The sequence below is a fragment of the Hermetia illucens genome, chromosome 2 (genome assembly GCF_905115235.1).
Source record: "Hermetia illucens chromosome 2, iHerIll2.2.curated.20191125, whole genome shotgun sequence".
Lineage (NCBI taxonomy): Eukaryota > Metazoa > Arthropoda > Insecta > Diptera > Stratiomyidae > Hermetia > Hermetia illucens.
In genome coordinates this window covers 49,199,321-49,226,070 of record NC_051850.1, presented here as the reverse complement: position 1 = coordinate 49,226,070, position 26,750 = coordinate 49,199,321, and the positions used below count along the sequence as shown (strand labels likewise).

The 26,750-nt window shown below is 42.2% G+C and overlaps 1 protein-coding gene across 1 annotated transcript in view; it reads right to left on the bottom strand.

Moving 5' to 3' along the window:
* The window catches only part of LOC119648424, a 133,316-nt gene that overhangs the window by 44,955 nt on the left and 61,611 nt on the right, over window positions 1–26,750 (bottom strand). The gene's annotated exons all lie outside the window — the stretch shown is intronic.

Here is a 26,750-nt window from a genome sequence, read left to right as displayed (position 1 = left end):
TGAATGAAAGCTGCGTTTATATATTTGATTTGTTTATTTAAATCTAATATCGATTCTGCTTCTTATTGTGATGGTCACAAAGGGAGAGCTGTGAGTAGACTCCCTTTCTACAGAGTGACTACTCTACCTTACCCTCTAGCAGTTAGACAACTTAAGGTAACTAAATTAATTCAGGCAATTCTCGACTTTCATACTCCAGGTAAATGTCTGGAGGTAATTAGTACCGCCACAGGACTCCCCTGCCAGTAATTGAGTGCAAGGAAATTACGATGGTTCAGCTGGCCGTATTATGACGCAGGAACTTCACCCTACGTACGAGTGTTAATGAATCTTGTTGGCGATAGCGGAAACAAATGCTTCCTTAACCGTACTCAGTAAAATTTAAAGTTTATATCTTTTTCGTCATCCTTATCCAGATCATTTATTCTGTTAAGGGAAAGTCGCATCGCGTCTTTGAAGAGCTATTGTGCCCCTTTTACTGGTTATAGTGTACCTATTGATCATAGTATCTCAAGCAGGCCTGTAACCGTTAGGAACTTTAGTATGTTCCCCACTTCCAGAAGTTTCAGCTTTGGGTCTGGTGTTAAGTGTTCTCCCAGATGTCTCGACCTACTTTGCACAAGTGCCGCACACTGTCCCAGGACGTGTATAGAGGTTTCGTCCTCCTCTTCACAAAACCTGCAGCAATGTCCGTAGATATCCCTAGCTTCCCTAGGTGATAGTTCAGCCGACAATGACCAATGAGAACTCCCACTATGATCCGGAGGTTCTTTTTGGTGAGGTTTAAGCAATCCTCCAGATCATGGAAGTCGATTAATGATAAAAATCAATTATTTCTTCAAACTATTGTATATTAGAAAATTTGGCGTTTTAAAGATATGATTCAGTCTCCAATAAGAAGTTTGAACTTTTATTGCGTCTCATCCGAGATCAAAGATACAATTCAATTCCCTGTTTTTGGTATGTAAATGGAGCCGACTGATGGATTATACCACGAGTAAAAAATAGACATTTGCCTACGCTAAATACGCTGGTACGTATAATGAACTGTGTTTTCTCCTCCACGTTGAACATATTTTAATCCACAGAATTATATGCTCTGGGGAAATTTCCTTTACCTTTCAACTTTCTCCATAAGTAAAATAAACTCCATTTCAACAAACTTTTCCTTGTAAACTTAGTGTTTTCCCTTTCCAATTATCTATTTAACGATCATTTTGGAGCATTGCCTGCACATTATGATTCATAATATAAATATTAAGAGAGCACGTTGCCACAGCAAATGCCGCTTTGAATAATCACTTTCGCTTAACTGCCGTAATTATTTTCAGGGAATAATAGGACTTTGGAACGCAAACAACTCTTATGATATCTTGCGTACAGCCGTGTTATCTAAACCTCCCATGGTTACTATCGTTTCGTAGAGGAAGCAGTTTAAATTAACGAGTATTATCAATAGGAATCTGCGGCAATGTGTGCGTTTATGGGGGAGTGTAGGTGACTTTGAGGGAAATAGATAAATTAGCAAGGGTCGTAGAATATGAGCCTCGCGAAATACTCCAGCAATTTGCTAATAACAGGCGATATTACCGCAATAATTTCAAGGAAATAGAGTTATTCCTGAAACTATCTCCCAACCCCCTTCAACCATGTGGATGAATCTACGTCTGCTTTCATGGGATTATAATACGAATGAGATATTCATGATTGCGGTTGTAGAGCTTAGCACTAAGGGAATTGTCCCTGATGCAAACAGACTACAAAATAGATATGGAGCTGCTAAGCATTTACTCTGAATATCATGAATTGATTATGGTAATTCGAGAGAATTGCTTTGTAAATTATTTATTATCTCTGAAATGCTAGGTTATCACACATACATACCATACCGGGCTTTGTACATCGAGTGGATAAGTTTAATTTAAAACTGAGAAGCTTTTCAGAAATAATTTATTCCGCAGGTCGCAGGTCCCATTTTACCAAAAACTATCTCTGAAAGGTTTGAAGAGGTTGTCGTAGCAACGGTCTGATTATATGTATATAACAGTCTGAACAAAAGGCAGACATTTCTACATCAGACAAAGCCTTTTGAATATAAACAAGGAAGGTTGACATATTCAACATTTGCCCCCTATTTTTTGCTTTTTAGTAGTATTACAACTACAATTCGTGAGGATAACGAATACAATGCTAAATGCAAACCAGAGTTCTTCCATTATTGTATGCATTATTTAGGATTAGACTCGTCGACACTTTCATATCCCCATTTATCAAACTTCGCTTTCGTACATTTGTCGAACTGTTCGATGGCACTCATCGGTAGTATCTATTTGAAACCAGTAGGGTACATTCTATGTATATTGTATTATAAATTCAGTGTTTTCAGTAACTCGCTCCATATTGTAGAGAAAAAAATACTAACTGTAAATATGCAAAAGAACGGGCATATTGTGTAGCTCTTATTTTGGACCATCAAGCTGAGATCTACCGTCTCTTCCTGCGGATCCCGTGGGTCCAGTGCTTTCCATCAATGGATCATGATACATTATGGAAAAGTTTATTGTGACAATACTAATCGGGAGCAAGTTTAAATGTTTTCTCGAGTGGGTGACGAAAAAGCAGGTGTATTCATGTGTTGAGGTTTAATCGATTATATGCAGCATTCAACCCTTCCTACTAAGTAACATCTTTTATCCTTTCCATCATATAATTTTCAATCTATGAATCTCGGAATAGGTAGCGTTTTAGCTGGCAGCTGTAGCATTCTGTTACCTTAGCATATCAGAATGACACTTTGTGATTTCGGCAATAGCCAACATTTTTAGAAGCATCAAAAATACACCATGCTCACCGCTTCCGGAAATGGAAGATTCCATTATAAATCTCTTTGCAACAAGCGCAAAGTTAAGACGATTACTTACTGAAAACGGTGAAGCCTACTGGACGTGAAAAATGAGTAACATCATAGAGGTTAAGGGTCCTGGCTGTCAAAAAGGAGAGATGCCATCGAATTCAAGTTCAAAAAAGGGACCATGAGGAAAAATGGCAAACTCCGAGCTGCGTGACACCTCTTTTGTGGAAAATAGCCTCACGTACTTCCCCACCAAGCGGAAATGCAAGTCCTCTCATCGGAGAGGATGGACCTAATCCGAAAGGTAAGGATTGTTGAAAAATGGCTACGCAAGAAGTGCGGGGTGGTCCTTTGAAAAATGAAGGCTGCTACAATCGCCCAGCGACACATCTCCATGGATGTCAAAAATAGCATAATGAAGATAGAAGAACGAGTGGACCTCATTATTCACCCCGGCAAAACTCCTGGAGAACAGCGAAGAGGTGCTGAGGAAAAAGAACATCACTAGTGCAGCCTCTAGTTGCACAAAATACAGTGACTTGAGCCCGTCAGAGGAGGAACAAACAATCGTCAAAATGAGGCGAAGGGAAAATAGACTGGATACAGTGAGAAGAATTCTGCCCAGTGTAACCAAACTGAGCAAGCAGCGTCGGAAAAAAGGAGAAAATTCGCCAACAATCAAAGTTGAATAGCAACGACAGTGGTTCCATTGTAGCAAAGTCGAAGTCGACTACAACGGCAACATCAGCTTCAAATAAAAAGATAAGTGGCGCACCGCCATCAGAGACCATTCTCATCAAGCTGAACTAAAGGTGATCTTAAGCGGAAGTTCTTCAAGAAGTCCGCAACACCCTCAAATCAAAAGACGCTGGAATTGATGTTAAATCTATCAGGCGTACTCGAACCGGCGATATACTTACCGAGTTTGGGTCGAAGACCGTTAAGAAGAATACGTTCTGCGAAACAGTCCAGAACATTCTAGACATGAAAGTAGTGGTTTACAGCCTAGAACCTTTGTGCACCCTTCAAATAAGATATATGAATTTTCTCACTAATTTGGAAGAGGTGGTGGTAGCGATAAAATGGGATTACCCAGATGGTGTCAATTACACCAGGCAACTCCAGAGGACAAAAATAGCCATTGTTACTGTCCCTGAGAAGACAGCGAGCAAACTTCTCCATTGCGGGAAAATAGAGGTAGGGTGGATTATTTTCAGAATTAGGAAAAGGGCAGTTCCAATCCGCTGTTTTAAGTGCTGGGCATACGGACATATAGCAGAGGTTTGAACAGAAGCACTTTCCGTTACAAATGTGGTGAACTCGGACACAAAACGGAGGCTTATGAGTGATGTATCCTTTGCAAGGATCGGGCCTACAGAGAGATGGCTCATTTCTCGTACGTTAGCGTTCACCATACATCGAACGAATCTATCCAAGCTTTTCGTAATAGACCCGCCGCCTTGGAGGACGAGATTAGAAACACGGAGGGGAGAATTCTAGTCAGAGGAGACTTTAGCGCCAGAGTCCTGGAATGGGGTATGCTTTAACCAAATGCTTGAGCCACACACATTTTGGAGATAACCGCCAAGATACGACTTATTGTCCGAAATACCAGTAGTACTCCGATATCCCAAATCCCCAGTTGCGAGCACAATATCCCTGACGTAACTTTTGCTGCGAAATCCTTAGTGGCAGCAGTCCAACGATTGAAGGTACTGGAAGATTTCACGGCCAGTATATCAGTATCAGTATATTTTTTTTAAGTCATAAATGACTCCTCTCAATGTTCTGCCGTCCGGCAAATACCTACCGGGTACAATATCGGGAAAATCGACGTTGCAAAATTTGTTCAATCTGTGCCCAAGCGGCAAGTCTGCGAGAAGACCTAGGCGCAGACAGACGAACTGCAACTGAATCGCTAATTCATTCAACAATGAACCTTACCATCGTAGCTTGTAATGCATCGGCTGCCAAAAGGAAATTCCGTCCTTGGAAGTTATCTGAAAACTGATATACCACAGTTTGGTCACCGTGCAAGAGGTCAAGACGAGGTGACGCTTAGATGCGCAAAGCATAATAGTGGGAAAAAGGAATTCCGTTACGAAATCAAAAGGCACGCTTCTGGCAGGCTAATCAACAACGTAAGTAAATTGGATCTTGAAAATAAGCTCAAACTTGGTGCCCATTAGTCACAATGTGCTATGGAAGCGCGAAGATTGAAGAAATCGTGCTGGTCTTTTTTCCTGTCCACCTCATCTGAACTGACTCTGTTGATGAACGAGTGGGAACTGAGGAATGCCAATTCTCCACTACAAAGGAAGTCGAGGAGACCGTTTTTCTAGTATCAGGACCCTATGATTTTCTCAGCGAAATGTTGAAACTCGTATGTGAATACAAACCCAACTGGCTAGTGGGTACATTAAACACATGTTTGACAGGGGGTGTTTCTCCCTCCCGCAGGAAAGTTGTGAAATTTGTGCTGATAACCTCTCAGTATTTCGGACATGGCGAGAAAGCTGCTTGAGAGGCTCAGCAATCCACTACTGACTGACGCAATACGTGCTGCGGGAAATTACTCACCCACGCAATATTGTTTTAGAGCGGGGCGATCCACAATTGATGCCATGGAGGTGGTCCAAACGATAAAGCTGGCTGAGGTACACAGTCACTACTGTCGGTGTGTGGTGCTGCTGGTGACCTTAGACGTAAGAAACACATTCAATTCTGCGAAGTGGTGCCATATATTTCAGGCAGTGGAAAGTCGTTTTCATAATCCAGTTTATCTATAGTAGATGCTAAGTGGCTATTTAAAGGACCGTGCCCTTTTCTGAGAGACCCGAGAAGGACAGCGCAGAATTAAGGGATCATCGGGGGCGGATTCCCCCTGACTCTGGAGAAAACTAAAGTCGTTGTGATGACCAAGGAGGGGGATCCCACAGTCCTGCCTATTCAGTTTGGTGAAACCGTGGTCTTTTCAAAGCCGGCGAGGAAATACCCCGACATCATGATTTACACGAAGATGACCTTCTTTGAGCAGATTCGCAACAGCATAGAGAGAGTTTTACGATTTGCCGGTTGAGCAGGCGTCACTTGCTGATGAGCGCAGTCCCCCTTTAAGGTTGCGATGTATACGCTGATTCACTCAATAAGAAAATTCTGACTTCATTGCTTTTGTACGATTAGTACTAAACACCTCCAACGTCATTTCGTCTACCAGATCTAGTTTAGCCATTCTTAGCGATGATTCGATTGCATGGTTAAATCCACTACCACATAAGTCAAGGTTCTCGGATGTTTCCTAACGTTATACTGCCAGGTCACCAATAAATGTTGCCTTCTGTGGCATACAAAGGCCACACACTTTATAATAATAATTTTCGACAATACGTGTTCATAAACCACTTGAGTATAGTCCTACTGGCCAACTTGGAAGCTTTTTTCAAATTTCCGTTCAATCCCGGAGTTCTGGTTTTTTTTTTGTGAAACAACAGATCTACTTTTCTCTAATTTTGGCTGGGTCTTCTCTCGAGATGCTTCGCATGCCTTAGTTATCCGCTGAGATCCCAATTATCCGTTAAGAGTTTTCCTCAGGCAGTGACCTCCTTCTAAAACCGACAAGGTTGTTTCTGACCCAAGAGCATTACGAGAGCCAGCAGCCTGTTTTTTTCATTTCCAATGTGCCTTCCATTGCCAGTTGTCCCAAATCCATTGATGAGAAAAAGAAGACAATTACCAACGAGATAGTGGTGACGAATTGGTACTGAAATCACATCTTTCAGAGAAAAGTAAAATAAACCGATCTGGAAAACTTCCAGCGGCAGATACTGACTACTATGTCCAAAATTCGAATACATCATGACGAACCACCCTTGTAACCGGGGAAGCAGGGGCGTGATTGACGTGACGGCTCAATACCACCACCAAGTCGAACCGCTGCGCTCTAGGCAGTTTTTACAGCAAAGAGCAGGTGAGTCGTTACGTGTGGCTGTTTGTAAGGAAGATTGTGGGCTGAGTCCACCTCATTTGAGGGAGTGATCTTTCAATCCTCTGATAGGGGTGAATTTTGACCAGGATCAATAAATGGAAATCGAAAGCAATGCATGGAAAACACGTGAATTTTCTTTGGAAACCATTTGTCGATTTTCGTTTGTGGAACAGTTGGGCATGAGTTAGGGAGCTCATAATGAAAGAGTCGGAGGAGATCCACCAGCGTAGAGTGTAGGGACCAATGCGAGAGACGTTTGATCATCTCACTTCTGGCTGTACCGCTATGGCATCGGTGAAATAGACGAACAGGCATAATACTATATGTAAGGTGATTCATCAAAACCTAGTATACAAGCATGGGCTGATGACGGGACCATGTCCGGTTTACTCTCAGCTGCTTACAGCATGTATTGGGATTGGCAAGTTCTAAATTATCGCTATACATCACACAACAAGCCTGATGTGCTCCTAGTTGACAAGACGTGTCGCTCCGCGCACACTATTGATGTTGTAGTTCCCATAATATTGTCAGCTAAAGGTAGTGTATCCAAATCTCTCACGATTTCCCTTGATGTCCTGGGACTCCCACACAGTCTGATTCAAACCATGCAGAAATACACCATTCTGGATATGTATTCGATGTTGTGGGGAGTTTTAGACGGATTCTCCCATTAGTATATCACTGGTAACCGCCACCAGAGCCCCTTTGTGTGTATTTTTAAGTACGTAGGATGTTACGAGCGTAATTGTTTGGCACTTAGTGCTAGTATTATGTAGGTAAGATCCCGCATCTGCCGAGATTATGACAACTCGGAAAATAATTATATTGTAAGACAAGTCACATTTAATCTTGGGAACACTAGTGTGCCCTTTTATTGATTACAGTGTACATATTGTGTCGTATGTCGTTCAATCCAATACCCAAACATCATCATCAACGGCCCAACAACCGGTATCCGGTCTAAGCCTATCGTAATAAGGAACTCCAGACATTCCGTTGTTTCGAGCGGAACAGTTTCTGCAAGCTGAAATAGGCTCTGCTAGCAGCCAAAAACCGTGCGCGGATTTCATCGTCGTAGCTGTTATCGCCTGTGATTTTCGACCCTAGATAGGAGAAATTATCAACGGTCTCAAAATTATAGTCTCCTATCTTTATTCTTCCCGTTTGACCAGCGCAGTTTGATGTTGTTGGTTGGTTGGTTTTTGGTGCTGACTATACCCAATAGGAACGTTAATGTATTCCCTATTTCCAAGTATTTCAACTTGGCACCTAGTATGACGTCTTCTCCCAGGGGTCTCAACCTACAATATTTCCCACAAGTGCCGGACATTGTCTCAGTACTGGAGCCGAACTTTCGTCACTCAACTCACAGAATCTGCAAAAGTTGTTCGTAGGTATTCCTTGTTTTCCTAGATGACAGTTTGGCCTACAGTAACCAGTTAGTATTCCTTCTATGATCGGGAGGCTCTTCTTAGTGGGGTTTAAATAATCTCTCTAGCGTTTGGGTTGGTATCCCCCCATGAGCTCCGTAGATTGTTTCATTCTTGGTAGATACGCCCAGTACAATTCTATCAGTCGTCTCTTTTGTTTTTTTTATCGTTGTAGCTATAAACCTATTTCGGTTGCATAAAAGAACTCTAGTCTCCATAGCGGCGTTCTTGTTTATGCTGGCCAGTGGAGCAGAGCATATTCTGTCCCATGACAGTTTGGAATCTATCTGGTTGGATCTAAGTACTTTAATAGTAGCCAGGCTATCGGTCAGAATAGTAATGTTGTGTCCCTTCTCGAGTTGGAAGGAAACACATCTCCTTTTAGCGTCTATTTTCATCTGGAATATACTAGTGCAGTTACTCATTAGTTCAAATTCCATTTCCCATGGACCAATGACCCCCGCGCCTACTCCCTTAGCTGTGATGTATTCTCAGTGTACCAGGTAATCATTTCCTGGCTGAGACCGTAGGTCATTGCTACGCTCTTCCAGTTTTCCCCGTTGCTCCAAAGTGTTTCAAATTTTGTTGGAAATGATACCCCGTTTTCATGCTATTCCTTGGTATCAGCAGTTCAAGATTCCGCTCAGAAAGAATATTAATCTTCTCCTTATTTCAACAGCCTTCCCCCCAAGTCCCCTCATCGCAGAAGACTGCCTTGAGTCTGTCTTGTGGATTGGAAAAGCCGGAATCGGAACTCGGAAGCACCTCTAGGGATTCCGATGAGTACGTCTTCAGTGCTCCAATGATACACATGCAAGCCAGACCTTGAAGTTTGTCTAACTTCCTTTCTATAATATTTTCCTCAGTTCTTTGCTCAAATTACCACTCCATAGATAATCATTGGCCTTACCGGTGTAGGGTATGTCCAGTTCAGCATTTTTGGAATTTCGTTCGCTGTCACGGACCTGCAAGTCATCAGAATCCTCGTAGCTTTCACCATGCGTCTTCTAGAGTAGTTTTTGGTCTAGTGTGATCCCTAACCTCTGTTACTAGTTTCACCTTCATGCCATGTATTTTAATGGCTCCAAGATTCAATTGAATTTTACTACTTGCCAGCTGTGCTAGGAGATCAATTACCAAACTCCATATTAGCGGTGATAATACCTCGCGCTGTGAACAGCCTTGAGTAGTGTTCAGGACAACAGGATCTATACCTATCGCCGCTTCTGCCTGCCTGCAGGGTATACTAAAACCCCCTGGGTCAATGAATTCTATGCAATTTAAATTAACCGCTCCCGCACGAACTTGTACTTAATAGAAATCATGCCTTGTACAAAATTCCACGACGTGATGACGCAATTGTCGACTCGGTTGAATGTCATCATACCCCATGCCCCCGGTTCGAATCTTGTTTGCATTATAGATGTTTCAGTTTGCCCTTGTACTTGTCCTGTCCCTGTGGGCATTATTACATCATTAAATATACATATATTCGTTTTAAGCCTAGTAAAAGGTAAAGGCAAAAGATAAATTGGAACTTCAAAATCCGAGAAATTGGCAATTCTTTATTTTGGAAGGTTTTCCCTAAAACTCACCCTTAATTTTTATTGTTCTCCAAACAAATCAACCAGCAATGTTCAGGTCGAATTCAGGGTTAAGTATTGACTTTGTAAAATCCTTTTTCTTCACATAAAGTTGCAATAAATGCAGGAGGGATGATGCCGAATAAAAAAGTATAAATTTATCTGATTTACATTTTCCTCTTTATTATAGACTTTTTGAACTCGCTGCAACTCCTAAATTCATGTTTTATGAGTTTTGCTTATGGTCCTTTCTGTATGGGCATGTGGCCCCACATTGTATCTACCTCTTGAATACATTCCTTCAATTAAAGACAAGGCGCTGTTTGTGCAAAGGTATTTGAGCAGGATTTATAACTCTCGGATGCTTAGCATTGTCTGGCATTTTAATCAATTTTAGATCCTTTGACTGAAACATGGGATAATCTTGTTTGTTCCATTTAAATAATTTCAGGTATTGGAATTTTTCGCCCACTTGATTGGGATTCTATTGATTGAATGTATCTTTCGTTACCCTTTCAGTATATAGGATGTATTATGTATACATATAAGCAGAAAGTAAAGAAGCCAGATAAGTGTATCTTTTATTCTGCAGAAAGGAGTTGAAAACGTATCTTAAATCAACCTTGGATTTTTTCTGGAATGGAAAATACACCTAATGTGTGCTCATATATGTTAAAGATGGTTGTAAGCTTTCAATTAGGACTGAAGTGGTGTTATTGGTAAACTTTACCTTAGCTTACCTAAATAATACCTACAGAGCAAATGGTTTACTGCTCGTGCAACTCATCAAAAGATTGTGCCTACAGAAGCGTCTTTCAGAAGATACTTTTTAATTACATTATTGAACCTAAAAAATTAATCAACTGAGTGTTCGTAGAAATCCAGTTAATTCTGGTTGTATATCAAAGTTTGCATCACGAAGAGAAGCAGCTAAAACACTTAGAACTAGCAAGCAGAAGTAAGTTATGTTTCAGAAGAAGAGACTTTGCCCGTTTTTCGTTATTTTCCCAATTCAGCACATGGACAACTTCCTTAGAGACGGGGCATGCGAAAGTAACCCATTCCACGTTACCTATTACAGGCTCCTTTGATCTATTCTTTGCTCTCACGTAATATTCTCTCTAAATACAATTTCCGTCTAATCTAACCAATTCCCTTTGGACCTGGAGCTATCCTCATAATGGCTGTACAAAAATTGAAACAGTCTATCCGAAATATTTAATCTAATGAGATTGGCCTACCGAAAAAACACCTATTGGATGTGAAATCATCCAAAATATGCTCCCTGCTCGGAATACTAAACAACTAGCTAAACACCGGTTCCAGCATAAATTTGCCTCCATTATTTTAATCGATTTCGCTGTGGCGTTTTCAATATGAATCAACGGCATCTACTCGAGATGGTATTATGATATTTGCCTATATAAGTCGACATTGAAACGTGACTTGTTGTAAAGAGGAAAATTATCACGGAAGCGTCCTTGAGCTCGCACAGGCGAGGAGAGGCAACAGCGCGAACTTATGATCCTTGTGCTCCTAATGTACCACTGATATCGCATTGCCGCCCACCAAGTGTTGGAAATCCTTCGCCTTTTCTGTGTCTTCGATTTTTCTCCTTGAGCACTAACGCTCGCAATTGTTAAAACAGGACACACGTTTTATTGGGAAGTGTGTAAACAAGTGAAACAACATGGCACCATTAATATTATGTGCAATGTTGTCATTATAGCTTTAACTGTTAATTACGTACATACAAACATGGAGGCATATTGCGAAATAAATCTTCGAAAAGCAGATTACGAAGAGCACCCTTAATTACGAAGAGGGGGAGGCTTATCCGCATACATTGCATGTGTAGGAGGTTATTGGTAAAAATGGGCTAAGCAGGATATAAGGATTACAGTCTAAAGCTCATAAAGTTGTCGTGGCAATGAGGTTACCCAACCTTTTTAAAGGAGCCAAATAAGATTATTTGTGGCATATTTGCAGCCATATGTATTGATTGATTTTTCTACATGACATTAAACCCATACCCCGCTTTCCACATCAATACACATTACTTCATTCGCTTTTTTCTAACAAGTCAGCACTTTTTTGATTCCTCCTCTAATCTATTCGGAAAAATTAAAATTTTAAATTCCGATCGAAATAATATAACGTAAAGGGTGGCTTGAATATCAAACCGGCCTTGCATTTCCATTAGCGTCCATCGGAAAAGCGTCCCAGAACAAACCTGACCTCGAATAGAAACTGGCAAAACCACAATCAGTGACAGCCTGCCAAGAACTAAGAGATTTAGGTATCTGGTGGGTCGTGTTATAAAGTTGCTTCACGCAATTACTCATGGTCAACGAACGTCTCAAATTCAAAATCTGCCGGAGTCTCATTCCGCCATTTCGTGTTACATGGTTGCGAGTGCTGGTCGACTATCAAAAGCAATAAGCCTCGCCTCACGGTAGTAGAGACGAATATGTTGGTTGAATCCGGGGCGCAATAAGCTATGATCACTTCCAGGACTGGGCCATCCTCGATTGACAAGGAGTTGCACGGACCGTTGTGAAATTATGAAAGAGGTTGTGTTTATAGCAAAGGTAGCTCAACATTGTAGGAACCTTAATTCCGCCTTAGGAGTAGCTTGAATGGAAGTGCCCTCTGCATTAACCTCTAAATACAAGATGTATGTTAATTGAAATTAACAAAAGAACTTTGTTATATCCTAAAATGTCCTAATCAACTGAGAGAAATGCCTAGTTACTAATATATTACCAACCCTTTTCAAATTCGCCGATTCAATTTAATGGAGAATTTCACCATTTTTGGAGGATTAACGACTGCTGGATTCCTTGAGCAATGGTAAAATGAATGGTGGTCAACTTTGCAAACTTAACCAGATTATCACTAACTTGGATAAAGGAAACATGAAACATGAAAATGGTAAGTTTACGTGGTGAAGCACATTTTATAGCAAATGGTAACGGAAGTAACATCAGCAAATATGCTTCCGGAGCGGAAATTGGGCGATATGCCAATTTCTAACCACTGTAGTTTTCACAGAATCTACAATGGAAAGGTCAAAGGGTAGTATAGGTCCCAGGGCGAAACGTGAATTGGTACCCACGATGGAGCATAAAACCGGGCAAATGCCTGTTGAATCAACACCAACAGCTTTACCCTACCAAACCCTATTTCCACCTCCACGTGGTGACCGCTGAGAGCTCTTTCTTAACGCAAAACTGCAAGCGAAGAAGGATCAAGGCGAGTCCCTCGCGCCTAAAAACGGGACAAATTGTTGGTTGGGGTTAAGGTAGAGTTGGCAACCCTACACGGAAAACAATATGTTACGAAGCCACAACAAGAGCCTTGGACTGGACGGATTACACAACGACAAACCCGGCAACGACAAAGGAATATCCATTTGCCCATTTTCTCTCTGTGCTTGCGAGGCAAGTTTAGAAATATAAGCCTCATTAACGTTTACGCCCCTACAGAGGAGACTGCAGGCTCGAAGAAGGATACCTTCTTCGAGACAGTAGAACGAACCCTCGAAGCCTGCCCCAGGTATGATATAAAAATCATACTTAGGGATTTTAACAGCCAAGTAGGTAAGTTGCCCGTATTCAGGCGATACGTTGGCTCCCATAGCTTATACCAAAATGCAAATGATAACGGACTGCGGATTATTCAATTAGCAGTGTCACACGAAACGGTTGTTGAAAGTACCTGGTTTCCGCGGAAAGCGCTGCACAAACATACGTGGGCCTCTCCAGACGGGACCACTTTCAACCAAATTGACCACGTGTTGATCGAACGCCGCCACCATAGGGCCCATAGGGCCAATATAGACTAGGATCACTATCTCGTTGGCATGGTGTTCCGAGCTCGAATAACAACACCACCCACAATCCCCTCTGACAATCAGGTGAGTGCTAACACTGAAGCCATCCACAACGCAGCCCTCCGCAACACATATAAGAGGGAAATGGACGCCGCAACTTGTGCTCAAGGTATGGGACAGCGAATCAATGCCTGACGATTGGTAAAGAGGCATGATCTGTCTCATACATAAAAAAAGAGATATCACACAATGCAGCAATTATAGAGGTATCACGTTGCTGAGTACCATCTATAAGATATTCTCCGCTATCTTTCTAGGATAGCCCCATACGCCCACAACATCATTGGCCCGGCAAGCGATGGAAAACTGTTGGAATATGGACGCCAGTTGCACCATCTATTCATCGACTTTAAAGCCGCCTATGATAGCATAGCCAGGGTTAAACTGTACACGGCCATGAGAGAATTGGGTATCCCGACGAAATTGATAAGACTGAGTTGGCTGACCCTGACCAATGTGCGAGGCCAGATAAAAGCAGCAGGATCACTCTCAAGACCATTCGACATCAACAACGGTCTACGACAAGGGGATGCCCTATCATGCGTCCTCTTTAACCTGGCCCTCGAGAAAGAGGTACGATCCTCTTTAAGTCCACCCAACTACTGACCTATGCTAACGATATCGACATCTTGGGAAGAACCACCCGAGACGTACAAACTACCTTCATCCAGATCGAGCATGCGGCGCGAAATCTTGGGCTGAACATCAATGAAAGCAAGACAAAATATATGGTGGCAATGTCAACACCGAAAACCAACCAATCAGCAACATCAAACCGCGCTGGTCAAACGGGAAGAATAAAGATAGGAAAATGCAACTTTGAGACCGTTGATAATTTCTCCTATCAAGGGTCCAAAATCACAACCGATAACAGTCACGATGATGAAATCCGCGCACGGCTGCTGGCAGCCAACAGAGCCTATTTCAGCTTACAAAAACTGTTCCGCTCGAAACATCTCACCAAAGGGTCAAAGCTCTTACTGCACAAAGACAAAGATTTTGCCAGTCCTCATGTATTCCTCGAAAACTTAGGTTCTTAACAAGAAGAATTGCGATCTCTTGGCCGCGTTCGAGAGAAGAATCCTCCGAAGAATTTTTGGCATCCTACATGAGGATGGACGATTCCGTAGCCTATATAACGACGAAATCTATGAGCGATACCATGACCGTCTGGTTGTGGATAAAATCCGGCTCATTAGGTTACGGTTGGCGGATCACTTAATCTGTATGGATGAGGATGATCCGACCCGGAAAGTCTGTAACGGCAATATCTATAGTAGAAAAGGAAGACGAGGCAGACCCTGCCTAAGATGAAGTGATGGCGTAGGTCAGGACGCCAGACAGCTTTTTGGGATATCGAATTGGTGGACCTCGGCGCAAAACCGGGATGTCTGGAGTTCCTTATTAAGGCGGAGTAGGAGAGAGTATGCCGACAGCACTAACCCGACATCGGTGAATGTGTTGATTAAAAAACGGAAGTGCCAATAGTTAGGCCCCGCTGTAGCGAAAGGTCATGATTCCATTGCTCGCTATGACATGCAATTAAATCCACTATCCCAGAGTGGCCGACGAGTAGGTCGTCCTAGAGCTACGTATCGGAAAATTGTAGAGGAGTGGTGCAAACTTGACGGGAAGACTATCTGGGAGCTGAAATCCATTTCAGCGAATTCACAGCGGTGGCACGTATGTGTGGTTGGCCCTATCACCATTTAGCGGATAATCAAAGAATATATGTATATCACTCCATCAGAGTGTAAAGAGCTTGATAGCACTCAGGATTTAATCTGTGAATTAGTCTGACTGGGTTAAGGTCAGTCATGATGACGGCAGCACGGAGCCGAGGACTGCCGACTTTTTTCTTCAAAAAAATTTTAAAACTGGTGCTGCAACATCGGCCAGGAATACTGCTCGGCGTATTCAACGCTTCCCTCAAATTGGGCATTCTTCCTTCGCGTTGGAAGATGGCGAAGCTTAGCGCTGATCACCAAAGAGAAAGGCCACCTCGAGCTGCCGTCTTTATACTGACAGCTTTGTATGCTTCACATTGCCGGGAAAGTGCTCGAATACCTCATCAGAAGTAGACTCGCTGAAGTGATACGTGATGCCGGACACTTATCCCCACAGGAGCTCAGCTTTAGAGCAGCCAGATCCACAGTTGATGTTGTCATGCAAATTGCTATACAACGAACGGAAGCCGAGCTCGACGAGTGGCGCTCCTCGTAACACTTGACGTCAGAAATGCCTTTAATTCTGCAAGACGGAAAAACATTCTAGGCACACTAGCCAATATTTTCCACGTTCCAAACTGTCTCTTACTGATATTGAGGGATTATCTAAGGAACCACTCCCTGGTCTATGAGACGTTAGAAGGTCAGAGGAGGATGGAAGTCACGTTTGGAGTAGCGCAGTAGCCCATTTTGAAAGGGATTTCTGGAACGCTTCCTATGATAGTCGAGCATGGTTGGTTATGCGGATGATGTCGCAGCGCTTGTTGCAGGACGCACTGCCAAACGGGTGCAAAGCAGAATTGGCATATTGTTGCAACGGGTAAGCGGATAGATGGCCGCTCATGGTTTCAGCCTTAGACTGAAAAAAAAACGAAGTAGTCATCTTGACTATAAAGGGAATTCTGACCCTGCGTCCCATATCGATAGGCGAGTCGATAATCGAGTCAAAACCAACGGTTAACTACCTTGGACCCCTAACTCCTAATTCGAAGATGAGCCTTTTCGAGCCAATGAAAGCAGCAGCGAACAAGGCTATAGCTGGAGTTTCGGTCTTAAGTCGACTGATGGCAATGATTGGGGTCCTACGTTTTGCAGGCGGCGTCGTCGGATGAGTTCAACGCAGGTTTTCTGCTCTACGGTGCAGAGGTATGGCCTGACGCTCTTGGCGAAGAAGTATATGGTTACCACCTTTTGCAAGCACAGAGGCTGGCTGTTTACCGCACGCTCCCTGAACCGACCGTAATGGTGATCGCGGGAGTGATTCCAATTGTTCTTCATTTTAAGGAGTGTAAAGCCACATACAAACACAAAGTAGAAGAGCCGGGGGAGGTTGCCCGTGAAGAATGGCGACGTACACAAGATGAGTTGCAACTCTCTTAGCAAGACTAAACAAGGGGCAGATGAACTGTACGGCTCATTGGCAACACAGGTGCGTCCAAAGCATGGTGAGGCTAACTATTTTCTTACCCAGCTTCTAAGTGGAAATGCCGGTTTTCAGTCTTACCCGCTCATTGTGTGTTTGGGGTTGTGGATGATGCCCACCACACCTTTTCTTCTTGTATAAGAGGGGCTGGAGGTTCGACAATAGCTTTATTTAAACAAAGGGGATCTATCTCCAGACAACATGAGATCGTCGATGAGATGATAGTGAGTGCTGACAGATGGAGCCGTGTTGCGCATTAAATTCGGGTTCCTCTCGAAGGAAAGAAGATAGAGCACGACTGGTAGAAGGACAGGATTGGAAGGGGGTCCTAATACTTCCAGTTCCCCTTCTTCTCTCCCCTCCCGTTGTTGAAAGCGTTTCCATGATTTGAGGCTCTAGATGGAGGAAGAGCTCGGGGCTAGCCCGAAGTACTATGTCAAATGGTTCCAGCCTAATTATCTGATGACAGGGAGATAAATTAACTCTTGCATCATTAGCATACTCAGGCAAATTAGTATGAAAACAACAGGTGACTGTCCATTCTACCATGGGTTAATATTGCAGCTATTCTAAGGGTCATTCAGATATTGGGGTATATCTACATATATACAAGTAGGCGCTGCGTTTTCAAAACTATCATGAGAAGAACCACGGGAATTCACCGTCTTCTTAAGTGGTGTGTTCTGATTGAAAGTAGGATACTCATACACTCGATAATGAAAAGGAACTATGAGAACTATGAGAAGGTGAAATATGAAACGGAAATATAATGATAATAATAATAACCGTTGGCGCAACAATCCATATTGGATCAGGGAATTGAAGTGTGTTAGAGCACTTCATTCAAGACCGTAACGGTGCACTACAATTATATAAGTGAAATTCTACTCTCAGTAGCAACAGATACTTTTACGCGTCATTGTTACCACATTGAATCGAAACTCCTTCTTGCTCTAGAACAGAAAGTAATAAATTTCCGATTAGAACGTTATTCCATTTCGCGTAAAGTAACTTGAACTTTTTCTTCCTTCCTCATCCTCGTTCAGCTCCAATCAAGGGCATGAAGTCGCTGTAATAAAACATTATATTTTTTCGGGTCTGATTTTAGTCTGTTGCTCCATCATCCCCATCGTGGGGTGTGGGTCTGCAACGTGGAATCGAAAATCCTTTGGTAATTACTTTCTGTCTGCGACTTGAAGAAATCTCGTTGTGTTTCCCACTCAGTTGGCTACTCCTTACTTGAAAAATCCTTGTAGGATTCCAATAAAGTTTGTCTGAGCGAAGAAGAACGACGTTACCGAAGAACTTGTTATCATCATTATATCATTTCGTTCATTTTATGTTGAAATAAAATTAAAAATTAGCACAATTTCTGTGATTGAATTAGTTTCTTGTTCTGTGGAAAAGGTTTTTCTTGTTAGGCGATCTGTGAATGGTTTTTGTTTGTATGGAATTTTGAAGAAAAATTTCAAAGGAGTTACTCAGAGGGTGGAAATGTGTAGTTTCAATTCTTTTTTCAAGCTTTTTGGAACTGTTCAAGCTGATCCGCCTTTTTCAAGTTTGTGATATTCTTCTGGTGAAATTGCATGTGTTTCTGCTCCCCGAAGTCAACTTGGAAAACTTCGAGTGTATGGGATCGTGAATTAATGTAACCACGTATTTCGGTTTGGCTATGTTAAGGGTAATAGACCAGAAACACGTTTTCCAAAATATACCTGTGTCCACTCCACGCTCAATCATAATGGTTCATGTTATTCAACTGGGAAATAGTTAAAAATACACAGAAAAGGAAATGTTTATGAATCTGCTCACGTAACGAAAAAGATTTACAAGCTGCGGCGACCCTCATTCATCTATGTATGATTTTCTGGTCAGTTTAGTTGACATGTTATTTTGGGACTGTGTATATTGCGAAATTAATTATTGGTGGGGTTAGTTACAGTTTAAGCCACTGTGCAAAATATCCTTAGAAGAGATTCAATCGCTTCTACTATCGAAGAAATTAGAAACCATCCCGGAAGATTTTAATTCAACGAATGTATCTCCACTAACTACATAGTTGCACAAATGTACTTGTTGCAATTATCCATGTAATAATGTAGCGTAATAGACTATCGATCACGTAATCAACTTTCCACAAGTGCGTAATGGATTATCCAACCAAGCAAAATCCGCAAAGATAAGATAAAGCCCTGGGTCCTGTCTACAAGCTTTCAGATACTAAATAATTTTACGTCACTTGTCCGTCGTCAAAAGTAATGATCGTAATCCCTTTCCCATCGATTCCAACCACATATGTACGAGCGCTTCATGTGCATGCCTTTATGTTGTTGTTTATGTTTACGAAAACATAATAAATTCAGATACTCCCTGATTAGACAACGTTTGAAGTTATCTTCGGATCATGAATACACAAACTTTGTGGTCGATTACACTTCATTTCATTTAGTTTAATTACTCCCTATGGGGTTGTTACAGTAGCCTTCCAATTTCGTTAAATGCGATAAGGGTTAGTCATGCCAGTGTAGAAGTTTCGGACGCTGCAGATGAAGCAATGTTGGGATATGATATGAGTCGTATTTTGCAGGCAAGCTACAATCTTGACAGCCTCGAGTTCAGATAAAGCTTCTTGAAGACATATTTCATAGAAGATTCTTACGCCTTCAGTATTTTCTTGCGGTTTGTAGGAATATGTTATGAAAGGGACAATAGAATTGAAGGAATTTACATGAAACATTCTGAAATGGTTTTTGTCTATATCTTTGTTAGCTGTTTTTTCATCCAATATACATATTTTCATGCAGTGAACCGTAGATAAAAGATACAAAAAAGGTTTACTTCATATTTTTCATTCACTTGATGAATATCTACATAATTAGAATAGGAGCAAAAACAACAGTCGCTTAAGATCAAGTCCATTAGGCTTTTTCTGTTAAGTTAGTACCTAGTATCCATCGAATGAATGTAGTCCTTAATCAAATTCCATAGCTCATTATTTAGGCACAGGACTATGAATGAGACAACGTAACGTTGACTTTGGGATGGAATGCGAAAAATTTTTATATTCGCTCCTGTTGAAGGACGATCTACAAGTAAGCTATATGACTAAAGCGGAGGTAATTGCCCTTAATTTGTTCCCTACCCACAACTCTAATCAACCCGTACAATGTAAAACGAGCTTTTGGCTCGGTGGAAAAGCCATCAAATGTCGTTTGCATAATCGGAGTACACAAAGGAAAATTTAATCCTCCTTTGAACTTCACAATATCCTTCAGACAAGGCAGGATAAATTATCTCATAGATCAAAATAGGGAATAATGTCCATACCAGATTACAACCTATTCTCTGAACTTCAACCGTGACAATATCCGTAGGTCGAAGGTCCTTTGAAAGCAGCTATTGTTGCAAATCTTTGATCAATCGTTGAACATTTTGTATTGAGCGAATTTTATGTGAACTTCAATCAATTAGTTTTGCTCTTTGACATTCAAGAGCTAAAAGAGAGGAATTTAGGATACTAAGATTACTACACTTTTTCTTTCCTTTCATCTAGGGGTTTTTCTTAATATTTATCTTCTTATCTCGGATATGCATAACAAGAGTCGCTGAAATTAGCCTCGAAAGGGACCACAACCAGGTGGTCACTTACTTTCGCATGCGTGTTGCATCTACCACTTCTCGGACAGCTGGAGAGCTCCGACGCCCCCAGTTCAACATCCGCCGCTTGTATGGCCTAGCTGTCGTTCGACAGAGGGAGAACAACTTTGCTGATTAGACGGCAGATACCCCGAGTAATCCGTAGTTCAACTTAGTATGCGTTGCGAAAAAAAGGGAATTTGTTATTGTGCTGGTCAGATAAGGGGAAGAAGTGAAAGAACGCCATTTTTTCAGAATTGCATACTACGTTATGAGAAACTTGCATGTCGTCGTAAACCTAGCGATGGCTCTAAGAAGAACATTAACGGTTGACTCCTCATAAACGAGGATGAGTAGCTGAAAAGGTGGAAGGAATACTTCACCACCAAGTTCACCCAAAAGCATCTCGGCCATCAACGCCTGCAGGAGTGGCATCTCGAAGGAGCTAATAGCTGCTGTCAGAACGACATATGATGACGCAAAATGTCATGCGTTGCATCGGGGCAAAATCTCAGAGGAATTTGAAGTCTATGCCTGAATCTGTAGGAGTGCATCTTGTCACCAGTATTACGTTTGCGTATTATCGGTAAGGTTCTTCATGCTCTCTTATCTGGAGAACGTGGAGGAGTTCAATGGACGATAATATCTTCCCTCAAACACGTCGCCTAGGTTTATGACATATGTTTGCTTTGCACCGGGCCATGGATATTGGCTAAATTGCTCTGAGTTTGAAAAGGGAAGCAAGTAGAGTTGGACTGAAGATAAACACCAGCAGAACCAAAGTTCTCAGCTTCATAGGACATCATCAACTTCCGACCTCCATTAATTGGCAAAGCATTGAAAGCATCGATCAACTTGTATATCTAGGAATTGTGGTTTCTGCCAACGGTGGTACCGAACTGGATATTGTTCAATGCATTAACGCCGTTAGATCCGATTTCGCTCCCTTATCTGAAATCTGGAAATGCAACTCAACACTAAAATCAAGTTGAGACTGTTCTGGGCTAGTGTTTTTTCTGGTTGGCTATAAGGGAGTAGCACATGGAAAGTGACTCCTACTGTTACCAAGTCTCCAAGTCTTCATTTAAACTTGTTTGCAACGTGTCATTTTAGTAGGTTGGCCTGATACTATCTCAAACAAAAAACTTAGCCCACGCCAGTTACACGTGGGCAATATGATTAGAAGGCGGATTTTTAAATGGATAAGTCACACATTAAAGAGGGGCGACAATTACATTACTGGCTACGCCACGCAGCGAAACCCCCTCTATCAAGATGGGCATGTAGTGATTTTTCCCAGGAACATTAGGCAAAAAACCGTAAGGAGTTAAAAGGCATTAAAATTTGCCGTGTGTGAGGGACCGTAGATGTGATTGACGCGCTATACCCCACCACCAAGAGATGAATGGCAATTTTCGGTTGAGTACCCTTGCTAGTGTCATTTTCAAATGTTTTGAATATTCCTGCTGCTGCAATTTCCAGACCGATCATGCCCGCTAGTGCAGTGTTCTGTGTGTGTGGCATAGAACATCCTTGATAGTAAAACATAACTGATAGTTTCCTGGCCGGAGAGAGGGAATCCTTCAGATGATGCCTAACCTGGTAATTGAAAGCGACCATGGGAAATATACGCTTGGGTTACATTGATTAATAGACATAACGCGAATATGAATTAGAACGAGTGACGAATCATCGGTTTTGGCCTCAGTTAATTCAAGGTATTGGAAGTTATGAATTCGTTCAAGCAAAGTACAGTCTGCCATCTCCCAACTCACATCCCCAGACGTTATATTACTTTTGATAATGCCTTTCAATAAGCGAAAGTTCTAGCAAGGATAGATGCTTTGACTCTGAGGAGCACTTCTGTTTCAAAGCAATGGAATTTGAACTTCAGAAAGCTTGACAGAAGCAAGCATAAATCCGGTATCGCAAAGAAAATGGTCGTTATTTGGGAATCGACTTTCGACAGGATCCTAACTGCAAGATCTTGATATCTTGATAGTATAGTATCACGTACCAACGGAGATTTCCAATGCAGAGATGAAGGAGGCTTTGTTTGATTTGTTTGAGCAGCTGAAGGTACTCAATAAGACTCTTCCTAACGGTAAGATCTCGACCGTGATGAGCGATTTGAATGCCAAGAGGGAGTTTGATAACACACAAAATACGTTAGGGAGGCACGGTCGTGGTGAACGCAACGATAAAAATGACAGTAGTGCGAACTTCTGTTGCTTCCGTCGTTTCGATGTTGGTGGCATAAGGTTCGAGCGCATCGCGTGCCCTAAGATCAATTGAATTTCAATTGATCGACAACAGACGAGCAATTTGAAATGATTGAAGTGCGTTCAAGGAGGATAATGCAGGACGGATCACATCCTTAACCGCTGTTTTTTCTGCTTGAGATCTTGAAGGCAACCCCCTCTTAATATAGGCTGGGATCACTATTTGTTTGGCATGGTTCTCCGTGCTCAAATAACAACACCATTACGAATCCCCTCCGATAATCAGGTGAGAGTGGATACTAAACCCATCCTCTCTATAATAATAATAATAATAATAATCGTTGGCGCAATAATCCATATTGGATCAGAGCCTTGAAGTGTGTTAGAGCACTTCATTCAAGACCGTAACGGTACACTACAGTACACTGTAGGAGGCAATGTGGTCAGAATTACGCTCGCCCGAGATTATTACCCTGATTTGACTCAGGTACTCATTCACAGCTGAGTCGACTGGTATCCGGCGTCAAGTCACGATACAAATCCCACTGCCACCAGTGAGATTTGAACTGCGACCTTGCGTACGATAGCCTTGTACTCTAACCACCCAGCTATCCTCTCTATAACACTCTATAAGGGGGGAATCGATCCCGCAATAACCACAATCAGTGGAAGTCCTACAGATGAAGCATAGACAAATGATCTTCACGACCATCTGGGAAACGTTACCCCACAAATATACTTGGCCCCTGTCGCAAAAAAGGTCGGAACGACTGATTCAATGATGAATATAATCTAGCATCAACCTGCCGAGGTAAAAAGAGAAATCTGATTTCCGACCATATGACCATCTCGAAACGATGTGTTGAGTATTTGTATGAACTGCTGGCGAGTTGGAGATCTCGCCAACTAAGGATGGAGGGACAAATGATACCACCACCAAGCACGGAAGAAACAGTCCGTGCAGTTAATTGGCCTAAAAATCAAAAGTCACCAGGAATCGATGGAATTACAGCCAAATTGGTTAAAAATCGAGGCGACCAAATTCACCAAGCGGTTAATCAACTGATGCTCAAGATGTGGGACAGCAAATCAATGCCTAATGATTGCCAACGAAGAATTAACTGCACTATACATGAAAGGGATTAGACTTCCTCTGAGTGACAAGCGATGGAAAAACTATTGAAATATGTACCATATCTTTATCGACTTTAGGGCTGACTATGATTGCAGAGTCAGGATACTCTACTCGGCCATGGAAGAATTCGGTATACCATCATTGGGTAATAGTTACTTGCCTTCGCATGCATGTTTGGCTCGATATTTTTGGCAAGGTTAAACCATCCAACTGTGAGAGAATTCTCCTGCTGGTCGGACGCAGATTCCTTGAATAGTAGGTTTAAAAACATTGATGAACGTTGGCCTCCCATTAACAATTTTTTTTCTTTGGGCATTATTTAGCATACTGACCATGTCCACGAGGGGCATCGCTAGACGAGGCTACCTGCAGAATCATGGAAATTTATTGCTAAAGGTAAGGGATTGGAGGCTCTACCAATCCAAGGTACCATGGCTGGAGATCGTGCAAGCATTCAATGGAGGATGACATCTTTTCTCAAACACTTCTACTACGGTGGTGATATTTGTTTGCTTTCGTACCAAGCCATGAGCCTTTGTAATATGGGTCTGGATTTTGAAGAAAAAGACAAGACAAGATTATTATTCTGCCGAGTGATCCCACTCTTACTATTTTTATGAAACCTTTGGTTAATTTCTATATCTATATAAGTGGTGTTGTTCTTGGCATCACTGGCATCAAACCTTATGTCCAATTGTCGCCTTCAAGACTTACACTTTTTTCGGGGTCTTGACGGTCATTCCCTTCTTACATTCCTTGGGAATTATCTGGAAGTAGTAAAGTTCCGATTAAGACAGAAAGACTCGGCTGGAGCAAAAGTCTCCGCTTACCACGTACAATAAATTGCTGTGAGAGATAGTCATGGTAATGTCTTTAAAGATCAGGGAACTACTTTCCTAACGGCAACAACCAGTGGCGAAGGCGTCCCTCCAGCAGTCGATGGCAAAGCAGTGAAAAGCGTCCAAGATGGCGTAGCTCTCGGTATAGATTAAATCCGTAAGAAGGCTTTACAATTGGCGTTAAGACCAGACCCAATTATGGTTGCAGAGGTGTTACCTAAAATTAGAGTCTCTTCCCGCAAAGTGTGTATAAAAAAAAAATTTTGCTGATCCTGAATCAGATAAGCGGTTAACTGAGTCAGCATCCTAGAGATCTATCGGACTTTCGAATACAAAAGGCAAAGTTATAATTTGAATTTGAGACTTTTATTAATCTGATTTATCCTTTTCAAGTTTTTTTCCGGTTATCCAATCTGTAGTTAATGGTTTGAATGCCAACATTTTGTCAGCTTGAGCGTTAGCTAGGACCCTGCTTAATGATTGAGTATTTAGTAAAAAAGATAAGATTGAATGGTCCGTGGACTGCGATTATTGGCAGCAAAGCGGATGAGGGGCGGCTTAAAGTAATAGAACCTGAATGGAGGTGAAGAAAATTACTATAAACGATACGGCACCAATACTAATGCAGCTAAACAACTCAGCTAACGATAGAGCAGCCTCGGCAAGCAATGTGTGGAGAAAAAAGTTTAGATTTAAGCCGGTAGGCAAATGGCTGATTTGTGCTCTGTCATTGTGGTAAATGCTTCGTGATCGTTTAGACGTTGGGTGAAGCCGTGGAGTTTCTGATATTCCTTTCGGAGCTCTGCAATTTCCGCGCCCACCAAAATATAGAAGGTTTGCACGCATCGATGCCTTTCTTACGACGGAATCAGCTGCAACGCCAACACTAAACGGAGCGCCCTCCAGCTCGTCCCATCTATTCCAAGAATTTTGACAAATGCCTTGGTCTTGCAACGTTTCACACAAAGAAAGAGCGCCGAGGTGGCGCACATCGAAAAGTCGTGTCAATCACTTTGAAAGCGATGTATTGATGGTCGCTCGTCGTGTTCATTAATCAGAACTAGACTAGCTTTTATCTCCGCAGCAACCTGTGCTGGCAACTCGTGAGCGGCTGCACCCCAGTGCATGTGGATCCAGATCATATTCACCGCGTCCTAGCTCTTTCTAGTTCTGTTCTGACGACACGCCACGATCCCTGTATAGAACGCAATTCTCCATTTCATTGCAGGTATTCTCTTTATGGCCTAACTGACTGCGTCTGCGGCATGTTGCACTCCTATCAGGTCCCCGGCAGGTTCCAAAAATGTACCCATAATCTACACATCTGTAATATTAGGGTGGGGCTGTCCGGATTCGCTGATTTTCCTGTTGTTAAGAAGCGCGTATTGCTCTTTGTGATGCCATTAGATTGATGACTTCTTCACCACATATGTTCCGTAGACAGATCGAGCTGATACCGAGAAAGATGCCTGACAACTTTTCGACAGAAAGGCGTACAACGTGCCTGGTGATTGCCATATCGTCACTGTGGGTGATTTTAATGTCCATATGGCTGAAAAAGCAAACGACAATAGGTGCCATGGACGAAGGATTTGGAGCATACTATGAGGATGGCGAGCATATAGTCGATTTTGGGGACCTTGATGACCTTGTACTTGTGAATACACTACATCTCGCTACATTTTATAGTGGGAATAGATCAGCGCAAATTGGGTATACTTTCATAAGACGCCGACGTTTTGTCACCGTCAGTGACTGCAAAGCTGATCCCTGTGAGACTATCGCACCTCAGGCCAATTGGTATACTTACAAGAATGCCAATCGGGAAAAAAAAGAAAGTGATCCATTAGACAAACCTTCACAATAAATTGGACATTCGGGACGACAAGAGAGGCCTGACTTGCACGCAGGATACCGAGTACTCCTCTTGGGGTAATAACAAGAACGGAACTTTGCTTACTGATCGACAAGCCGCAAATATTTCGAGCAGATTTGAACGGAAGAATTTGTTCATCCTTCGC